The 21,815-nt window shown below is 37.3% G+C and overlaps 1 long non-coding RNA gene across 18 annotated transcripts in view; it reads left to right on the forward strand.

The window, feature by feature from the left end:
• The window catches only part of LOC136106144 (uncharacterized), a 474,182-nt gene that overhangs the window by 109,837 nt on the left and 342,530 nt on the right, over positions 1 to 21,815 (forward strand). For 16 of the 18 annotated variants that reach the window (XR_011740879.1, XR_011740870.1, XR_011740872.1 and 13 more), the window contains 2 exons: positions 14,198 to 14,309; positions 14,709 to 14,798. This is a non-coding gene — a long non-coding RNA (uncharacterized lncRNA). The remainder of the gene's footprint in view (positions 1 to 14,197; positions 14,310 to 14,708; positions 14,799 to 21,815) is intronic. The other 2 variants (XR_011740875.1, XR_010652091.2) reach the window with 1 other exon arrangement.

A 21,815-nucleotide genomic window follows, 5' to 3' on the forward strand; every position in this document is an offset into this window, starting at 1 on the left:
AGGATTAGAATTTTTAGATCTGATAAGAACAACAACTGGCAGGTTTGTGAGAAGGGTGATAGAGTCCATGGCGGGTGGGGGTGTTGGTGCACAGCAGGATCTGAGTAAATGCAGGAGCTGACTTTGGAGGATGTAGGGTGCAATAGTGAAATGTGGCCCCAGAAATTGTTTCTGTGTAACCACATGGGCTACATCACTTAGTATGCATTCCCAAATGCTATTTCCCTGCCACCTCTCTATTTCTCAGCAGAAAAGAAACTTGCTAGAGTGTTATTAAGCACGTTTCCCGCCCTCCCCGCATCTTAATATTCCGTTGTTAATTCTTGCTCTTTGGAAGATCCGTGGTTACCTAGTTTTGCTGAGGAATGGATTTGCAGTTGTTTCATTTCTAACAATGCTATGTCAAGGCTGCAGAGTAAAAAGGAAATGGCAAGAATTTCACAAACTCTTATGATTGTTTGTGACTTCTAAGACAAAGTCTTGTCATGAGATGCAAAAGGAGAAAATGTCACTTGCATGGTAATTTTAGTGAAATGTGGGCTTTTAGTATTTTTAGCTTATAATTGGCAGAGCAGAAACACTTAAAAGATTATTATATTATCTTCTTGTCAATATTTGGTTTTCAGAATTTGGTTCTGGTGCGTCAGTATTTTAATTTTCTACAGAGTCTAATCAGTCTCTCTTTTCCTTTCGCCACAGATCCTAAGCCTTACATGCACACAGCTTCTAATGCTCCTGGACATGACACAACTGGTGCAGACAGATACACACAGTGAAAGAAAAGAAGGAGCCAGTACAACATTTTTTTCTGATTTGTATTTCTACCTGCATTTTGGGGCAAGAGACAGACATAGGCTCGGTATGCATCATGTAATAGATTAACTTGTCAAGACAGATCCCTGTAAGACCCTCATGTTTATGGTGGCAGCCTTCTGACAGACAGCAGAGGCAGGACAAACACAGTTTTTCTCTGAAGCAGAGCTGCAGGGCAGAAAAGAGTGCACTTGCTAACAACCAAGACGAAGGCAAAGTAGAATCAGAATAATTAAGGAATGTTCAGGACTGTCATTCTGTTTATAGCTTGGCAGACTGACGTTGTATCTTACATGTCTCAAATGCAGCTTTCACCTTTGGTCCCATTCAACTGGGATGTTTCTCAGAGAAAAGAGATTAGCAGTGACACTTCTATCGCTTGCAAAGGGTATTTCACACAACTGCAGGGTCTGCTGGCATGGAAATGTGCAAATCAGATAGCAGCAGTAGCTTGGTAATACCTTTTATTGAGAGGAAAAGAAAAAAAAAATCCATGTTTGCCAAAAAACTATACTTATTTCAGGAATATTTTGTGCTTAAGATGTGTTGTGGGCTCTGTAGCAGCAAACCCACCCCAAGTGCTGTTTAAGGGTAAGATTTGTTTTTAAGATAAAGCCATACAGTCAGAGGACCAGAAGGGGTTGGTAGTTGAAGTGTGAATCATTGAAATACCTGAAAACCTGTTGTCCTAATCTGAATATGAGACAAACATAATTAAATGCCATTATGGACGAGTTAGTTTTATATTCTGTGTAGTTTCATAACTCCTTATAGGCTAGGGAGTCTTCTAACCCTTCTTGAACACATTTGACTGATGAGTATACTACCTTTCTCCCCAAGCTTATTTTTAGGTTTTTCTAATAGAAGATGCATAGGAAAGGCCATCATCTGGAAAAGAAAATTCCATGCTCATACCATGGAAGAATTATGGCCTCCTCAATTCTTTGGCACCGAGATATTACTGTTGAGAATCATGTACCTTCCTGAGCTCAGCAATGTAATTTTCAGATTATAATTTAGGAAATAGAAGGAAAATGTGAATTAAGCCTAAACACAGGAGCCAGGAGACATTATGAACACTGTAGCTATTAATTCTCTACACAGAATAATAAATAAGACAAAGACTTTAATTACCTCTCTTTGGGGTGCATTTGACATTCCCCCTCTGCCACAGCATGATGTTGCTTGTTTTCTGGACCAGAGTCAGACCACCTCTGCTTTCAGCAATGCAATTTCCAGTGATGCTGACTGAGAACAGCTGAGGATATCACTTTAAAGCCACACTGTGGCTTTAAAATTAGTGTTGTCTTATTTGTCTTTTCAAGTTCATTTATGTCAGTTGCCACCAGAGCCGGAGTGCAATCTCTTTTTAATCATTTCTTCATTCCCCCTTGAATGGTCTCAGTATAGCTGGCTAGAAACAGAGATGAAAAACTCCACTTAATTTGGTTGCCTTTCATCAGGAACTTCACTTACTATAGCGCCACTCTATTAGACCACAGATGTCAAGGCAGCTCAAGACATTAGCTGTCAAAGTAACTCTCCATAACCACCTGCTATTTACATGCAAAACATGCCTCCCTGTTGAGACTAAAACTGTAAACACATTTCTAGGAGAAAACTACGGGCTTAAGCTACAACAGAAACTTTTTTGTTTTGCTTTTATGTGATCTGGAAAAAAAATCTCTTGCTGTCAAAATGAACACTAGAAGCCCCATTTGAGGAGAGTGCTTATTGCCTTAAATGCTTCCACAAAACTACTTAGATTTTACTTTTGCAAAAAGGTTATAATTTATTTGTCTCTCTTCACTTCTGTCTGCCCCATAGCAACTGTGATTACATACAAATAATAAAATCTGGCTGTCTTGCCTTGCAGTATGACAGAATCGCTGCTTCTGCTGCAATACTAGTAGCTGGTTATTTATACCTTTTCACTAATTCAGCTTTGCTGAATGATGCTGTAGAAGGTCAGCTTCTCATATGTGACTGTTTGCTACTCAGCTGAACATGTGAGGTGTCTATTTTCTCCAGATCCACCAGACAGTTATTTGAATGAAAGATAAGCCTTTCAGCTCCTTCAGCCTCAGTTCACTCTTTCGTTCTCAAGGCACATTAAAAAATAAGAGCTGTTCCACTGGTAGCATGAGACTGTAGCCTAAAACTCTTGTCAGTATTAATACGTTTGGCTGGTCTGTGGTCTGGAGATGTTTGTTAAAACCATATGGGTGTGGGTAGATATTCTGTCACAGCTTCTGCTGGTGAAACTGGTTGGGTAGTGTAACTTGACTAAACAGATGTACAGTTCAAGGGCCATTTAATGTTTTAAGTTCCTACTTACGACAGTAGCACAAATAAGGTAGTGGTGTAACTGAAAAGTTGTAGAACTAAGTAGAGAGCAAATATAGATCCGTTAGCTTTTTGCAAACAATTTTTTTTTGTCTGAGAGGAACTGCTGAAGTGTATCTTTAGGCATTGGTAGCCATCTAACTGTGTAAGAAAGTTCATTATTCAGGAATTTCAAGGTCTTATCCTCCTGATACGAGAATTAGAGAGGTGTATTATAAAGGCAATAGTCACTGCATTGGCAATCAGATGGAATTTCATCATGATTTAATTAATTCCAGTACATTTAGAAAGTAATTATTGCCACAGAAATTTTGTGCCAGTCTAATATTTCTTCCTGTTAATATAGAGCCCAAAACTCTGGGTTATGTCAGGCTAAGTTGGTGGTTTTAATGTAACAACTCTCTGAGCTTCTCGTTCTTTATTCCTTATATATTATGAATTTTGACGACTCCTTGAGATTGACAGGGGACATGAGGAAGAGTGTGTGACTGTATTACTGGAAAGAAATCTGTGTGTAGAATCTCAATCAGGCAACTTCTTAACAAAACTGAGGATATTTCAACTATGCGGAACTCAGTTTGTGCAGAAAGATAGATTAGGTCACCTATTAGGAGTTTTTCCATCTCTTATTTTATGCTCCTGAGAATACAATACTTGCCACCAATGCCTGAAAGTCATTATTCCAATGTTCCTTTTCTGCTGATGAGAGAAACGCCCCTTAGAGATTTCTACACGTTCTTGGCATCTAAGAGATGGCAAATTAGTCAGGGAAAATGGGAGTAAGTTAAAGGATATTGTAATGCCTAAATGGAAAAATAATGGGTTCCCATATCAGAATATCCCATCTACCTACGAAAAACCTGAAAGGTTATTTTGATATGACTTCTTGGACTCATTTTCCTCCTGCGTGTATTACGATTAGAAAATGAAAACGATAAAAGAAATTTGAAGGTACGTAAATAAAACAGCAACCAGTAAATTATAACGATCGGTTCTGGAAGTGCCGCGGCTGCCCACGTGTTTGCTGCAGCTGCTGCTGCCCCGGCCCAGAGCACCAAAGTGTCCTGGTGTGGAGTGAGGGCAGAGCGGCCAGGGCCAGCAGCTCCGCTTCTCTCTTCCTTGGGGGAGATCAGGCAGCACCTGCAAGTGACGGCAACAGCAGAGACTGCAGATTTGGGACTGAACCCCAGCACGTTATACACAGGGCTTACTGACTAAGGAAGCAATAAAGAGCGCAAACTTGGTCAAGGCTAAATAAGAGTGATGGGACTGTGTACTCCAATTAACAGTCTAAATACAGAAATATGGATGTTGCAGACATAACACTTTGTTTTCAGTTACATCTTTTAAGCAAAAGGCAGGAGGTGCTTTTTTTCTGCTTCTACGAACACAAGACAAAAAAGCAAATGTACCTGGTAGCTCTGAGGTTGCAGATACCATATTTTGTAGCATCTCTTAGCAAGGAAGAAACTAAATGCAGAAAACCCCTTGAAGCTAGAGATGTTTAAGGTTCCTTAGAATGAGATGTGAAAAGAGAGTGAGTGTTCTTTGGAATAAAAAGCTTTCAAGGATATTTTTGACTGTGAACACGCTCGTGGGTTTGTACTGGAACTAGGCATTGAGAGGCTGTAACAGTGTGTGCTGTAGAATGCAGCATGGAGATACTGATTGGTTTCATTTCTATAACTGAGATACTCTAGTCATGTCATTCTGTTAAAATAATTTCTTAGAAGAAATTTCAAGGGCAGAAATGTGGAGTAGCACAGCAAAGGCTCAGGTCCATTGTATGTACCCCATATATTTATTAACAAAAATTTAAAGTGATATCCTCAGCTGTTCTAAAATAATGGAGCAGTGCTACTCCACACCTCCTGATTCCCACCCTACATCTTTCCAGCCTCATGCTAACTGTAAGTATAAAGTTGTAGGCAGTGACTGGTTGAGTTTGGCTTGTGTACCCTAGAACAGAATTCAGGCCCCACAGTTGCAGCTGAGATTGTGTCTCTGAGAAAGGCTGGGACTTCAGGAAGCTCTACACAACAGGACTTTATTGCTAATTAGATATTTCTTTAAACAAGCAGACTCTTGGACATTTACCTGACATTCAGATCAGTATTCCCCAAAATAATTACTGACATGAGGTGAGGACTCTTTTCATGTTCTCTTTACCAGAAGGCATTCCACAGAGAATTACTTCAATGTTTTGGGCTTCCTGCGATCTCCTTTTTCAATCATTAGTTCAATTAGACCACCAATTCATTTAACTCTAGTTTATTGTTGTAGAGGACTTGTATGTCATAGCTTCACTACTGTTCCTAATTTTTATAACAGATAGCTTCAAAGCTATTTATTGTACAACATAAAAGAACAACAAAGGCTTTTGATTACTATTCTTTGATAGAGACTAGATAAGTTGGCAAGCAGATGGACTGGGAGATGATTAAAGAGATCAACCTTGCTACAATGGGGAAGCAGAACTTAGGCAAAATACTTAAATCCAGATTAAATCAGGTCCTGATTTGAAGATGTCCTTAGGTAGAATATTTTTTGATCCTACTAGTCAAAAAGATACAGTCTCTGTATTACAGTGACTGAGATTGGTTCTTTTGTGTTGGGTTTGTATCAGCATCATATGCTCATTTTTATATAAAAGTACATGACAATAGTTCTTGGAGATTAACCCAGGATTTGGGTGGCTTTCCCATGTCAGGGTTTGGAGTTGGGGAAGGGGCCTTGGTGCTGTGGGTTTCCAAACTAACCCCAGCAGAACGCTGCCTCAAGGATGACTCAACACACAGAAGTATAGCACAGAAGCCAATTTTAGAATCGTGACTGAAAAAATAGTCCTGGATAATACTAGTTTGCTTGGCAGTAGATTGAGAAACTGTAAATAGACCAATGAGGTCTATCAAACAGTTTACACCACAAGAACTGATGTCTTTGGTAATGTTTTCAATCAAACTACCTACAAATACTGTATAAATCTGATCATCATTAGAACAATCCGTGTTACTTCTTTTTGTGTGATAAATAACAGACTATTTTTTTCAGAAAGTATGTTACTAATATTGATACAGATATACTGACCTATGTCATCATTGCTTAACTGTTATTTTTTCTACGGTGCAGAAAATTTATATTACTAAAACTTAACTCCATTGCAAATCTGGAATAGTACATTGAAGTGATTTGAGCTACGGTGTGAGAATTGGGCCAAACATAAAGACTTTAGTGACCTCTCTTACCTGCCATAAGTTTACAATAGTTCCAGACAGTAGCATTTTCTTTGAATTATTAATTTATCCACATCTCAGATCCTAGTTCGGTGGAGAGAGCAGTAGCTGAAGAACCTCTCCTTCTTGGCAGTAATGAACGTTGTTGTCTCCATCCTCAGCAGCACCGCTGAGGGATGATGATGGGAAAGGTAAAACACACACTTTTATTTAAGGAAGTAATAGTGGACTATAGAATTGCTGCTTCTTATCTGGACATTATTTTTCTCCTGTTCTATTTTCACCCTGAAGGCCTGAGTTACTCAGCAAACAGGTGCTCTAAAGGCACCATTATTTCTATGTGCAATTAAGCCGAAGGACAAATGTGCATTCTAGCTCTGAAGTTAAAAGCCAGAGGTTTTCTGCCCGTTCATGTTCTGTGCAATTGGGCTTCAACTTTCATGAAAGTCAGATTGTCTCCCTGTATGAACACTAAATTCAACATAAAGAAGAAAACTAAATTAGAAGATGGTAGTTTAAGTGAACTGTTAAACTTCAATCCTGACTTTAATGAAGTGGCCATTATGTTTCTAAGTACCTGAAAATTTAGCTCCTGTACATTAAATACATATTAGAGGATAATTCTAAAAATTACTAATGTAACTTCTTAGAACAGATTAAAATACAATATACAGCCCTATATTAATAGTTTTGGTATTTGATTAAAATTCATCAATAAAACTAGCTTTTAATGATCCTTTTTGAACAGTTTTTCTTGCACTGATGCTGTCCTTTATAATACTGTATAATGAATACATTTAGAAGCATCTGTGGGTTTTTGCTTCATGTACTTGACATGATTCTGGCCTTTTAGCTTTTAAAACATTTCTCCAATTAAGCTGTTCAAGCCCTTAAGGCTGTCCACAGCTGCTGCAAATTGATTTCTCCCATGATGATATTTAGAATCCCTTGCTGAAACATGAGGGGGCAAAAACCCAGCATTTTTTAATATCTTTTTTTATCCTTTTGGACTTTCTGCATGTTTTTAAAGGTAATCTGAAAGTTGCATTTTTCCTTCCTTTCTTCTACTTCCCCTACACTGATCATCTTGGAAATGTTTATTTCTAAAGGCCATCTTATCCAGGGTTAATCCTTAAAAACATGCCATGTAGTACCTTTGGTTAGAAGAAATCTGAAGTATAAATGAGAAGGTCTGAAAAATTATTGAGAAAGAGGGTTATGGCTGTAGTGGCGTAAAATGATAAGGTTGTGTTCAAATGTTTGCCCATTTTTGCAGCTGAGGTATTAACCAGTAGTAACCCGTGTGGAGTCACTTATTAATGGTGAAGCTGACCATGAGAGCTGAGCTCCGCTAGCCCCTGGAATTCCCGTGGTGATTTACCTGATGGACAGGCCTTGTACTGCTCCTCTAGATGGGAATCAGCTCTTCATCAAAATAAAATAAAATAAATTCTCGCTACTGCAGCCTTACTTCAAATGGTTCACTATAGAGTTTCTGTGCATTTCACCCAAAGACTTGTGGAACCATCATGAGGGCACTTGTTTGGTGTTTGGTTATGCCTGCATGTCAGGATATGAGCACGTCTGACCTGGCTTTGTTCTAGGTCACTTGTGCAACACACTTGTGCAACGATTGAGTATTGTGCAAAGCTTTATTGGTGTACAAGGATTTCACATGAGTGTCTGAACAGTGATAAATGAGGTTTTACTATTGCTGGAAGTTCAAATTTGGCCAATGAATCTATTACTTACCACAGGATATATGAAAGCAATGACTCCGAATTGGCAAGCGTCAGAAATAAAGATTTTATGGTATTATTTAGTTTGACATTTAGTCTTGATCCTCTCATTAACCACTGAAATCTCCTAGTCCCATAAATTCAGGGAAGCCCCCTCCCCTCTAAGCACTTTATTTGATAAAGGCTCAAATGTAAGTCCTTAAGCAGAGTTTCCAATCTCATTAGTTTGACATTAAATCAGTTTGCTTACATGATTTTTATTTGCTCACTGTTATCGATGGACATTTAATACTAAATTTCAACCTGCAGTGAAGTAAATTCCAAACAGGCAGCTGATTAGGTAACACAATGATTAAGTCTCTGCTATCAGGAGCAACCATTGCTCTTTTAAAGAGTGTGCATGGTTTAATTTCATCTCATCTTATTGTTATCAGCAAGCTGCCATTGGTTCATTAAAAACCTTGCGCATTGAAATAGCAACAGTCTAATGACTTTATAGAAAGGTTTGCTTCCAAGGGACTTTGTTGTTCATGGTACACACAAATTAGAATGAATTATTCTGAGATTTTTTTTTTAGTTACTACATTTAATCATAATTTGATATCATTGTGTTGGAATCTAATTTGCTTCCTAACTTTTTTTAAACATTTAAATGAGTAAGAAAGGAAACAAATTTTTCTAGTAATAGCCTGACTCGTTAGGGTCTTGTTTAGGCTTTTTTTTTTTTTTAAAGGTTAATTACTTCTTCTCCAAATGACCATTATGCCACCTAAGCACATGGTTGTATTCATCCATATTTTAATAGTACATGCTAATTTTTTGACACTTTTTCATAGCTCTGACTTTGAAATAATTTGGCATTATATTCAGAGCTTCTGATCTTTTTTGAATGAAGAATGAGAAACTCAAGTAATTTTCATATGGATATTTATATTTTTTTTTAAAAAAATCACATAGACCTTGTTTTAAGTAACAGAAAAGTGGAGCAAATTTTGGCCCTTGAAAATGCAATATCTTCATTCACTTTCAGATACTCAGTATTAAAAGTTCCTTTGGCTATTGTATCTTCTCTACTTTGCTGCTTACAAAGGAAATTTTCCTATATGGTTTAAGAGAATGAAAAGATAAGTTATAAAAATATGTCTTGTACATTTTTAGTACAATTTTCAACATAGTCTGAAAAACTTAATAGTGAAGAACAAAGCATAAGAGGGTGTCTCTCCAAATTTCTACCCTAAAATGCAACCTGTAGCCAAAGAAAAGTAACTACATGTATTAAAACTATTTACATAAAGTCCCTTGGCACAGATAGCAGCAATGTGTAATTATCTCGTTGTTATGCTGTGCTCACTGATTAGCATTGAAGGGGAGGGACTAGGACAGAATAGGCACAGCAGGAAGGCAGCCAGCACATTCGCTGCCACTTGTACGTACAGAACTCTTAATAAATCAAATTGGCAAAGTATCAGCTGGCACTAAGTTGCTATGGGTTGTGCAGTAGTCTTATAAAAAAAAAAAAAAAATTTGACATAGTCAATAATTATTATTGAAGACATCACAATTAAACAGTTAGAAGCAAGTTATTAAACTCTGTTGATGGTGTTTTCTGTGGGAGGTAATGAACTGTACATACTAGAATTAATCTGACTAGTTTCCACTGAATTTGAGTCCAAGGCCACTTCAAGCAAGACTTCAGCTAACAGCAAGGGTAGAAGCTTTTATCATTATGACAGACTCAAACCGTCATGCTCTGTCCTGAAGAGACAATGTTTTTTCCTCCTAGGTTTTGTGTAAATCTTAGTGAATACTCAAACATGCCACACTGCTTGTTTATGTTAGTAAGCAATTAGTTTTAGTTTTCCACTGTCTTAAGAAACTTACTACATGAAAAGAAACAGCAAAGAGCATGTCCATTATAACTAAGTTTTCACATCTTTGAACTTTTCGTATTCTAATGAGAAACTATTGTTTAGTCCCAGTTGTTCGGATTTTCATCTTTTCAGCACTAAAGTTTCTCTTTTGAAGCTTGACATTGATAACCAGAACTCATTGCTATTACTCCTTTGTTATAGCCTTGTTTACTCGGTCTGTCTCAATGCTGCGCAAGTTATACTTGCAAATACTATAAATCCATGCAGGAGCAAAGGCCATTACTGATTCTGATAATCCTCCTGAATAAGAGCATCTTGCTTGGGAGTGAGTAACAGAGACTAATGTTAACAATTCAAGGTCATTCTCTGGCCCAGCAGAAACTAGAATCCATGAACCTACATTTATTTGCAGTGTGAGGTGGAGTATGTGTCTTGGTCAAAAGGAAGCTCTGTGTAAGTATGTATGTATGTAGATCATAGGGAATAATTTAGGTTGAGAGGAGACCTCTGAAGGTTAAGCTGGTCCTATGCCCTGTGCAAAGCAAAGCTAGCTTCTCAGTTACTTCAGGTTGATGAATTTTGGTTTTGAGGTTATTATTCCTTGGAATTTGGGTTCAGAAGGTGTGAATGAAATGAAGGAAACAAAAGGAACAATCAAAAAAATTCAAATGATAAGTGGTTAAAAAAAAAAAAAGACAAGAAAAAATATGGAAGGAAAGTGAAAATTCAGCAAAGTAGGAATGAGAAAATTCTCCCATAATTCAACCTAAAGGCTTCTCTGGCGGCAGCATCCTTATCAGACAGCTCAGGAGAAGTGCGATGTGTAACCATGCAGTTCTTGTTGGGCTAAAAAATAGCAGATGAAATGTCAATTTCTGTTGTTCCAGAAGATACCATGAAACAACTCAGTGTTCTTTTTATTTATAACAGTTTTTCTGTGGTGGGCTGCCCAGGTGCCCATCCAGCTGCTCTCTCAACTCCTTCTCCTCAGCAGGACAGGGAAGGAGATGAGATGTGAAAGCTCATGAGCTGAGACAAAAATGGGAAGATGTTACCTATGAGCATCAGTTTTGTGTCCAACATTTTTAAAATGTATGATAAAATTCTCAATTGGTGATAGTTGAAGCACAGGATGTGTTGAACAGCTTCCCTGAGACAAGTGCTGATCCGATAAGGTTTGGTACAGGCTCATCAGGGTTCAGGTTGAGCTGGGTTTGTACACAAAACAAATCTGTGATCTCAGGTCCCACTTTTGTTAGACTTAGCATTTTGGAGCAGAACATAAAATTTACATTTGGCTTTAACAAAAGCAATAGAGGAGAAACGGGGACTGTGTTACCTCTCCAGAGTGTGGAGATGAGTCTGGAGATTTGTTCATCCTCTTTCTGGTAGTTCTTGAAGGACAATAAAATATGTTGGAGTGGAAGATGTTGCAGATGCATCAAAACTTGTGTCTTCAGAAGGAAAGAGTGAGGGACTCATGTCTGATAATGGTGGGATTTTTGCTTTTTAACTGCTACTGCCCAGGACAAAAGAAAAAAGTATATTAGAAAGTGTAGCCTCTCCACCCTCCCTGCCTTCATGCCAAATTAAAGCATGGTATGTAAAAATACATCACAACCCAATGGCCAGTTATTCGTTCGGAAGACATGAGAAACCTCCAAGTTGGATGTAGTGCTTCTAGGTGTTGTAAGATACTCTTAAGGGAAAAAAAGCTTTTCAATATTGAGAAAGCATATTCATCATGAGTAGAACAAACATATGTACTAATCTCCTTCAAAGTCTGGCTGAGAGTAGCTGTTTTCTGAATGGAAGGGAGGTCGGTGTTTCTCCCTGGAATTTTCAGTCTGTAGACCCGAACAGGCTTACAGAGGCAATTGAGGCTGTAACAATACTAGCAGCAGAGTTTTAGCAGGGCACTGCACTTGAATTAGTATCTTCCACTTCTTTGCAAGGTTAATTAGTGCCATTTATGGTGGTGGTACTAGATAAGTACATGTTAGGTTGAAATTGCTGACTCTTTTCCTGTTTTAAGCTGAACACATATGAGATGGCAGCCATGGATTTGTGGATATTCTTTGTTTTTGCAATATATGAGCCCCTAAACCAAAACTAGGTAGACTGTTGTTCTTAATACTTTGTTTATTCCTTTTCTTTACATTATTCAATTAGAATTATTCTCAAATGAAATACCAGATTGTTTTCTATAGATATATAGCCGACACACTTAAAATTTGAAGGTTTTATTTGCACCCTGCTCTCCCAGTAACATTAAGAGCTTCCTACATAAAATAATTAAAAACCGAGCTTTGCTGTTTCTCTTTTGAAAGAGTTCCTGTCATGTTTAAACCTCTTCTAAACATCTGTCCTGTCGTCGCTCTCTGTCAGAACATTTAGACAGTTTGTGATGTATTTTTCCTCCTATTGACAATGCAGGCAAAATCAAATGAACATCTCTTGGGTTGTATGCTGCTTCTGCAGTGACAATTATCTGAGAATAACATGGTAATTATGTGACAAATGCCCTTGTTTGTAGTGAGGGGGAGATCTGTTATTCTCCAGTGATATGGCTGGATGCACTTCAGTATAATTCTGGTTCCTTCTAAAAAGATTTTCATCTAAACAAAAATTAACATGTTGCTACATGATAACTTAACACTAGATTTGTAATTTATGGTAATTTTAGGTAGCATACACTGTCTGTCTTTTGGCCTTTGTTTCCTGAGGGAATGCCAAACACCGAGATTTCCCATCCAGGGGCTGTTGCGGTAAAGTAGGGGAGTAGCTTATGAGCTATAAATGACTGACTGAGGTTCAAATCACAGAAAGGGTCTTAGCTGTTCTCAGGGTATATTGTAGGTAAGCGGAAAAAAGAATAAAAGGCAGGAAAAAAATGTTAGAATGGACTTAGACCAGATCAGGCATCAGGCTTGACGGTATTTGTTTAAACAGCTATAGCTACAACATTCTGGAGTCACCCTTAGAACTTATCAGAACACACACCTTTGCCTACCTTATATACGTTAATATGCACACATACATGTAGGCATTTAAATGTATTGTATCTCACTTTGTCTATATCAGTGCATATGCGTGGCACATACACACGACAGACATGTTAGCTTAAAGTGAAATAGAAATCTGCATTATTATTTACTTCAACAGATTGTCTTTCAGCGGACTGTTCTTTTAACTGAGAAAAGCAGGTAATGTGTATTTTCTCCAGCTGTGCTCAAGTACCACTGAGTTTGGGGAGGGTGGGGGTGGTTACAGCGATGTTTGTTTTTTCAAGTAGAAATACATTTATCTTCCTACTGTGGAATTTATACTTCAGGAATATTTGTTCTTCACAATATTTTACAGTACTCAAATGTGCATTTTGGAGACTAAACACTTGCATTTCTACTAGGCATTTGAAAAAGTAACTACATGTGTCCAGCTGCTACACTACAAAAATCGTGCAGGACAGATGTTTGTTAAAATGACTAGGATTAGAATAGATATAGTGCAACCTTCTTATTTTCTCGATAGAAATAGGTTGCAGCAAAATAACTTACGCTGATTAAATATTTTTAAAGTAGATACTTGCACATTAGAAGTAATAGCAATGGTCAGCAAAATTTTCTAATAATCTGTAGTGCCTTAGCAAGGATTAATGCTGCTCCAGTCAAAAAGAAGAAAAGAAAGTTATGATAGTGACATGTGCTGCCATGACCCTGGTACAGATTTTCTGGAAGTAGTACTGTATTAGTGCTTTTTTTTTTTTCCTTCTGCTCTGGGTGGAAAGTGTAGCTGTGTGTTTATTCCCCAAATATTACCTTACTTTAAAAAAGGATTGCCAGTAACATAGCTGTAATGAAGGAGCTCACTAAATTACTGTCTGAAAAATGTTATCATCTATGTTTTATTCACTTAAAAGTCTTGCTTTTGTGTTGTAAATGTGCTAGAGTAATTTTCTTTCATTTCAGCTATTATAACAGCATAAGTCATCTCAGTTTTAAGCTTAGTTCCATTGACTATGATTTTGTAGTAACTAGCTCTTTTCCGTTGTAACGGTAATCCAGCTACTTGTATGACCCTGTAGCCAGCGTTTACCCCAACTGACCTTGATCATCATTGTAGCTTAAAAAACAATAAAAAATAATAATAAAAAAAAGTGTGGCAAACTGTTTACCATAGATTTTTTTTTCCACAGAATCAGAATTTCCATTGGAAAGGATTAGCACACATTCAAATGATATGCAAGAGAAAGCCTTTGAAAAATCAAAAACATACTGAAAGTTAATTTCTACCATCTCACTTTTTATGTAAGACCCCTTTAACATTTTTTAATACTCTAGATTTTGAATAGAAATCTATAAAACTTTAAAAACCCATGCAATTTAATAGAAAATTCCATATCTGTTGTAAAGTTCTTTAGACTGCTTTAAAATTTGTAGATCTAAGTTATAGTTTGCAAATGAAATTTTATAGGCATCTTCAGTAAGAATAGATTTCAGATCAAAATGAAATAAAAGGCACTACTCTTGCATTTTATCACTGTGTGTTGTGGGGGTTTTGCTGTTGTTTTTAAAATAAATAGAGCAGTATAGGGAGGGTGGGTCTCAGTGTAGAATTTAATGTCCCCCAAACTAATTTTTCCAAGGAAATAATTCTAAGATAAATTTTGTTAAGAACATCCATATATCTGATTTATTTCCTCACAGGTTCAGGGGAAGCTGTTATTTGTAAGATGACCTGCAAACAAGCTTTTTCTGGAGAGTAGCGTGTAGAAGTTCTCTAGGAAGAGAGAAATGGTAAGTTATTGCAAATATCACTTTTGCCAAAGGTTTGTAGCGTGTACAATTTATCACAGCAACACTAATCAGGAGATGCCTACCACAAGATTAGGAGTTTGCAAATTAAAAGTATGAGGTAAAACATATAGTTGAAAAACTGTTATAAACAGTTTTACTTTTGAACTGTAATACCTGTCTGACAGATGAAATTAAGTGCGTTCTATCTATTTTGGTTATTTTATTCCTCTTAATGAAATTACACCAATGACTGAACATATATGGGGTCTGCAATGATTTTGGAGTTTGACTTCTGAAAATGTGAAGCAGTATTTGGGTATAGAAGGGTATAGTTTGCTGGTTTATACAAACGACTTTGATACTGTGGCTGCTTCAGCTGTTAACAGGGTATCCATAGACCTGGATATTGACATAGATGTTCCAGTTTTAGAGTGAATGATCAAGCTCCTTAGAGATTATGTGGGATGCTCTGTTTGCCACTGTTATGTGCAAGAAGAGAACACATTCATTTGGCCAAATTGCTTTGCTGGTTTGTGTGTTTAGCTACGATGCCAAGTATGATGACACTGCATTTGGGTGGAGTTGTCATGTAGTACTTCAGCAATAGAAGGGAAGAGGTATTTGAAATAAATGGCAGTAGGAGTGTCACCAGAAGGGGTGTCCCAGTGTCACTGGGAAATAAACTGGAATAAGTGGGGAGGAACACTGGTATGACTGTGCTGCTTGACAGCTTAGAGTGACATGTGCCATCTGAAGGGAGCTGAGTGAGCAGCCTGGGCCAGGCTCTTGGCTGTGGGGCTTTGCAGCCCTGACATTCCTCATCTGCCAGTCTGCAGCCAGGAGCAGCTCTTGACATGCAGGGCTTATTGAGACCTTGGGAAATTTTTCAGAAAGGAAAAAAGACACTTGTGAAAGGATTTGGCAAGTGACTTGAGCTCTGTTCATTAGTGAAATTCTTCCTTTGCTTCAGTAATAGTTTCTTTGATCTCCTCACTAATACACTAGAAACCAACACTCTGATAAAACTGCAGTGCAGTGTGTTTGTTTTCCTTCAGACATTCAGCTGTGCATGACCACTAAGGCCTTCAGTAAGGTTTTCTGTTGCTGTTACTCATTAAAGTGTCATCCTATATGTCTCTGCTTCTAATGAGATTGGGCTGTGGCTGATTTAATTCACTGCTGTTAATAAATTGGGCTTTCTTTTTTTTGTCTCTTACATTAACTGCTAGTGCTGAAAATGAGGACTCCACAGGCTAATTAATAATAAGCACAAGCATAGTAATGACTGCAAAGTGCATTTAAGTACATATGTTTTAGTGATTCTCGTGATCTTCAGAAAAGCCAATAGCACATCATTTCTGATGACATTCTTACAAAACACTGTGACAATTAATTCATCAAATCTGTTTTGACAAGACTTTTGCAACCTTTCAGTAAATACCAGGTTTGATAAGTAGGCTGCATTGTCAAATATCAAAAGTACTAATGGTAAATATAAGGAGACAAAGTGTAGAGTGATGAGGTGTGCTCCTCATTTCACAGTATGTAAAAGTAAAAAATATTGTACACAGTCATACAGAGCGAAAGAACCATATCAGTAAAGACATCGTCCTCTCTGAACACAGAATAGTTTGCATTAGCTGTACCTTAATGTGTAACAGAAGCTTGCAATATTTCCTGGTCTACCTGTGGAAGTTGTTGCATTTCTGAAATACGCAGTGTGTTGGAGGAGAACACGTGCAAGTAGAGCTTGGCTTCACTCCTACAGAATGGTTTTATGCGAATGGGATGCATGCGGCTCAGGAAATTAACCGTCGGGTCACAAAGCTGTTCCAGCCTTCAGGCTCTAGTAATCGATGGCAGCTCCTGTGCAGGGTGTTGAGGACATACAGTCATTGAAAGCGCTTGGTCGATAGTGTTTGCACTCTCCTGCTTTTGCTGCAGCCTTTTCTCTTACTGCCACCAGGACTCTGGTTGCATCCAGTGCTCTCTGCTGCTGTGCTGTTGCCTGAGATGAACCATGCAGTAGATATCATCCCACAAAATGGAACCAGTTCGAAAATTTATTTTGTTCAGCATGGAGAGGGATATTAACTGGTCACAGATAAAATTGGCCTCTCTTTTGTCACTGTTGCATTTCATCCTCAGTTGAATGGGTTCTTGGTGTTTGTCATGAGGAAACACTCTTCTTCTCATGCATGTAACTTCAAGCTAATTTGTTATTTATCAATGGATAGTTACAGTAATATATGCTATTATAATTGTACATAATTTATACACACTATATATTATACAATATCATACTTGAATGAAGTACAATCTCTTTGATTAAGCTAACACAAGGTGGAAAGACTTGATCCATGATCAACTTGGTAAACATCTGTCTGGATCACAAAATCAGACAAATCATAAGAATGCAAAGCTGGGTTACACAGCCCATGAAGAATTTGCCTACATCTGGTCTTCATTATTCTGCTGCAGGACAAAGAGCATGTGGTGAACATTAGTTAGCAGAAAGTACAGCTTGTGCACAGGCTGGTGCATTAGCATCTCCCAGTCTTGAGCATGGAGCTCAGTAAAACAGCACCCTGCCAGCCTTTGAGAAATCTCAGTCTGTGTTGCAGTGAAAGGTACTTTGGGAGTTTTAAGAATCAATAACAATAAATCGCGTTAAAAACCATTTTGTTTCTTGACAAATTGAGAGCTAGTTTTAACTCTAGACAGTAGTTAATGATGAAATAATACTACTTTATATAAAAGTAAAAAAGCCAAACTGTGTCGAGCTTACTGAGAGAAGGTGCTGTTATCTTCTCTTCCATTTTCTCATAGGAGTCCATGCCTGGTCTTGTGTAGCAGAAAATTGTATTTTCTGTTTAAGCTTAACAAAAGGCAAAGTCAAACAAAGAAGCTAACAGATCTGTTTACAATCAGAGTTTACTGTATTGAAAGGTTGGTTTGAATTCATTAAAAGTGTTTTCTGAATAACATAATAGTTGACTTAAAAGATTAAGGATAGCAGACTTGTATTTACTGTAATCCCTGCATTTTGTCATTAAAGCCAAAGAAATTTTGTTTTTAAATACAAGTCAGTGCATCCAAAGTCACATATTCTCTCTCACAGTGGCTGCCTTAACGAACCAGCTTGGCATCTGCCGTTCCTGAGCTATGGGCTGTGCACGGGCACTGGCTCTCACGGTTAAACCTGCTAATCCTGAGCCTGCGGTACTGGATCTGATAATGATTTTTTCCTAGCACATTGCTAGGCAGTAGATTATATATATATATATATATGTAATGTCCCTTGAGCGTGCAGGTCATCGCTTAAATGACCCAATCAGTGGGTGAAGGGGAGCTATAAACAAGGGTGATGCAGTCTAGAAAAAAAACAGGATGGATTTCATGTAACAAGAAGTTGAGATATCTGTACATGTTGGAAGTAAATTTGAAAAAGTGTGTCTACTGAAATACTAGAGGGCATAACAAAGAGAGCTTAATTAAGTATAAATTGAGTATTAGAAAAATTTTCAAGGGTTAATAATTGTGCCTGAAAAAAAATCAATGTACAGTGTAACTAATTTTAAAGTGCTTAGCAGATGCTTTAAACTGATATGACACAAACAAAAAGTCATAATTTTAATTTCAGCAGTAAAGTATGCAGAGTGAATTGAATGTGTTAGGACATCCAAGCTATGGAACACATTCTTCTTTGCTAGCACAGAATTAGCAAAAAACCCTCACAATATAAAATGATTTTCTAAAAGGTTTTAAAGTTCTTATTCTCATTCTACTCCATGCTACAAAACAAAGACTTGGGTCATTCATACACCAGGTCTGCTGCTTAACTCTTAAGTCTTGTGGATTGTTGAAAGTGTTGCTAATCATATATATTTGGTTATATAAAAAACATAGAGAGTTAGCGCACAATTTTCTCATTTGACCTGTCTTTTCCCCGCCCTGCCTTGAAAGATGGTGCATGAGGTGCATGATTAAAAATACAAGACACAGTTGACTTACTGGAATACTAATATATATATATATTTTAATACAGCATAGTAATGCGTTTTTTGACTGCAAAAAAGAAAACCCTCAAAACCACAGAACCTAAGAAAATAAAAAAGACATTAAGAAAGCATCAGTGATGCTTTCAGTCACTGGGGGAATTCATAGCCCCTTGTTCTGGGGAACTACAGACTTGTAGCATTTCCTGCCTTGGCCGGTATTCCTCTGCTAAACCTCTTCTGGGTGTTAGTAGTCTAGGATAAAATCTAGTCACCTTGAACTAGGACAGCCTTTCCTTGGAAAACCTGTTTTTAATAATAGTGAGCATTTGAAGAACTAAGATTTTGTGAGGGCAATTTTGACCTTTCACATTTTGTCAGAATTGTGCTGACCAGCTCATTTCAAGCTCCAGATTCTGTATGATTGAGATCACACATTTGGAAACACCCCAAGGTTTTAATCTCTGCTTTACTGCCTACTTCTTGTGGTTTAGTTTATTTCAAGATAAGGAGAGAATATGTGAAATGGAGAAGAATACTTAAAGATGGAAAATCCTTTTCAGCCCAGCCCTGAATGTATGTGATCTGGGGCAATTTGCTGCTAAATTTCTCGTGTCTCTCAAACCTCACTAAAGGAATCATACAGAAGAAATGGCTGGTGAGAATCCACAAAAAGAAATATTTTACAAATATTAGATGTTGCTTTTGATGAGAATCCAGTAAGGAGTTTTTTTCATGTGACAAATTTGTCAGCTGCTCTAAACTCAGGGAAATACCTTCCCAGTGGCTTTTTTCCCTTCCTTTCTGGAGTGTGCAGCGGTTTTCACAGCTGGCAGCAGATGACCCAGTTCTTGGCTCTCAGGCTGGCTTGCTTGTACATGCCCTTCTGTACATGTTGCTAATCTTTCCTTTGATTCCAGAAGTCAGTGACAAAGTGCAGCCTCAGAGAAAGAAAACAAAGCACAGATCCCCTCTTCTTTGTAGCAGCTTATCTCCATTTTGCTACACTTACCAAGAAGTCTTCTGTATAAACTACATTAATACGAATGAACGTTTTCCATGTTTAGGGTTGTATGAATTTGAATACATATGCATACATATTCCCCAAGGGTGGGAAAGCCACTTTCTCCCATGTGATTTGTATATACTACAGTATTCAGTGCTTTTTTTTTCCCTTTGGGTAGGGCAGTTTGAACAATTTAGACCTTTGGGGCCATTTTATCTGCTGTTGCTTGAACCTGTATTTTTTGTTTTTCTTTCACAATTGTATGATGCTCTTCTTCCAGCAGAAGAAGTCGTCGTTTTCTCAGAAGTCCTGCCCAATGTAAACTAGAAATACTCAAAACTATAGGGATTGGTTTTAACACTTTGGTAATGATTGCTGTTGACTTTTTATTGTCTATTTAACAAGGATTTATTAGTAAGGTTGAGATAAAACATAGTGTAAAGCTTACAAAGCTGCTTACAAGTTATGCTGGCCAATTTTTTATGAATATCTAAAAAAGTAAAAACCATTATTTGCATTCTGGTTTTGAAAATACAATTTTTTTAAGGGTTATAATCTCCACTTGTGGTGCAGTAGACGATGTTTGCTTTGATACCATTTCAGCAATGTTCATTTGTTTTGGTCTCTGAGATTGAATAGAGAATTTGCTGTGCAGTGTTATGTTGCCATGTTATGTGTTCAGTTTGCTTGAACCTCCCATCTCACCAAGGCCATACATTTTGGGGCTCAGTTATTGGGAAAGGAGAAGCGCTTTGAGAAGTCAAGAAGTACTTTCTGCTGCTCTTGCTTTCAACAATAAGATTCCTCATACTGGGTCTTGAGGATGCTTGGTATTGTACAAGACTGTGCTCAAGGGGTGTATGTACCTTTATAAAATAGAAAAGTATCATTTCTTTAGTTTGCTTTGTCAGCTTGTGATGTAACGTGCCTTACATTGTTCACCTTTTTTTAAAAAAAAAAAAAGTGGCAGTTGATAGCAGTATTTCAGTTGCAAACATGAGGAATGGCATTCATGGGAGTCGTCTTTTCCTTAAAACAAAAAACAGATTTGGGTCAGTGCCGTGTTTTTTTCTTCTTCATTTGTGGCGGTGAATGGTGCATTGCATTGCATAGAGACAGGAAAGAAAAGATTTTATTTCCTGATTTGTGTTCTAAATTGTTGGAATTTCTTTGAACTCCAAAGCAAACAATTACTCGAAGGTTTTACTTAACCAGGAAGAAACTAAAGGATCTTGCCTGGATCACAAAGAATCAAAAGAATAAAACTTTTTCACTGTTGTCAGAATAATCGCTTGCTTTCACAATTCTGCTTTTTCTGTTGTACTAAAATCACCGTATGTTTAGACTGAGCCAGTCACTGTTTATTACTAACAGCAATGAACCAAGATGTTTGATTTCCAAATCAGAGCTAGACAAAAACAGTTTTGTTTTCTTTTGTTTTTCTAAGGCAATTGTTATTAATAAAAGAAATAGAATTTTTTACTGGTAAAGAACATGTTGGAATTCTGGCAAATTGTAATTAAAATGTTTTCTTTCCAAAAGAATTGAAATATTTCCAATGTATAAATTTGATATGAAACATTTTTCTTTACTGAAATCAGTAGCTGAAATTATGTATCATAAATTTCTAGGAAGCATTGGGGAAAATGATCTCAAAATATAGAAGAGAATATAGGATCTAAAATAGAAATACATTTAAATGCCAGCAAAATCAATGTACATGAAATACATTAGGTTTCATATCTCCACTGTGTCATTGAGAGCATGTTTTTTCCTGTGTATAGTATCTATAGGCAAGTGAGGAACGGCAATGTCCATATTTAGCCATCAAAGACAGAAGGCGCTAAACTAATGCTTGTTGACTCTTCATATGATTTCCAGAGAATTAGAATTAATTAGACAGATTTATAATTTGCAAAGTAAATTAGAATTAATTACACAGATTCTCAAAACCACTACTTTTCATTGACTGTGCTATTGACTTCCGTTTCATACAGGTGATGCTTTATTTAT

The sequence above is a fragment of the Patagioenas fasciata genome, chromosome 11 (genome assembly GCF_037038585.1).
Source record: "Patagioenas fasciata isolate bPatFas1 chromosome 11, bPatFas1.hap1, whole genome shotgun sequence".
Lineage (NCBI taxonomy): Eukaryota > Metazoa > Chordata > Aves > Columbiformes > Columbidae > Patagioenas > Patagioenas fasciata.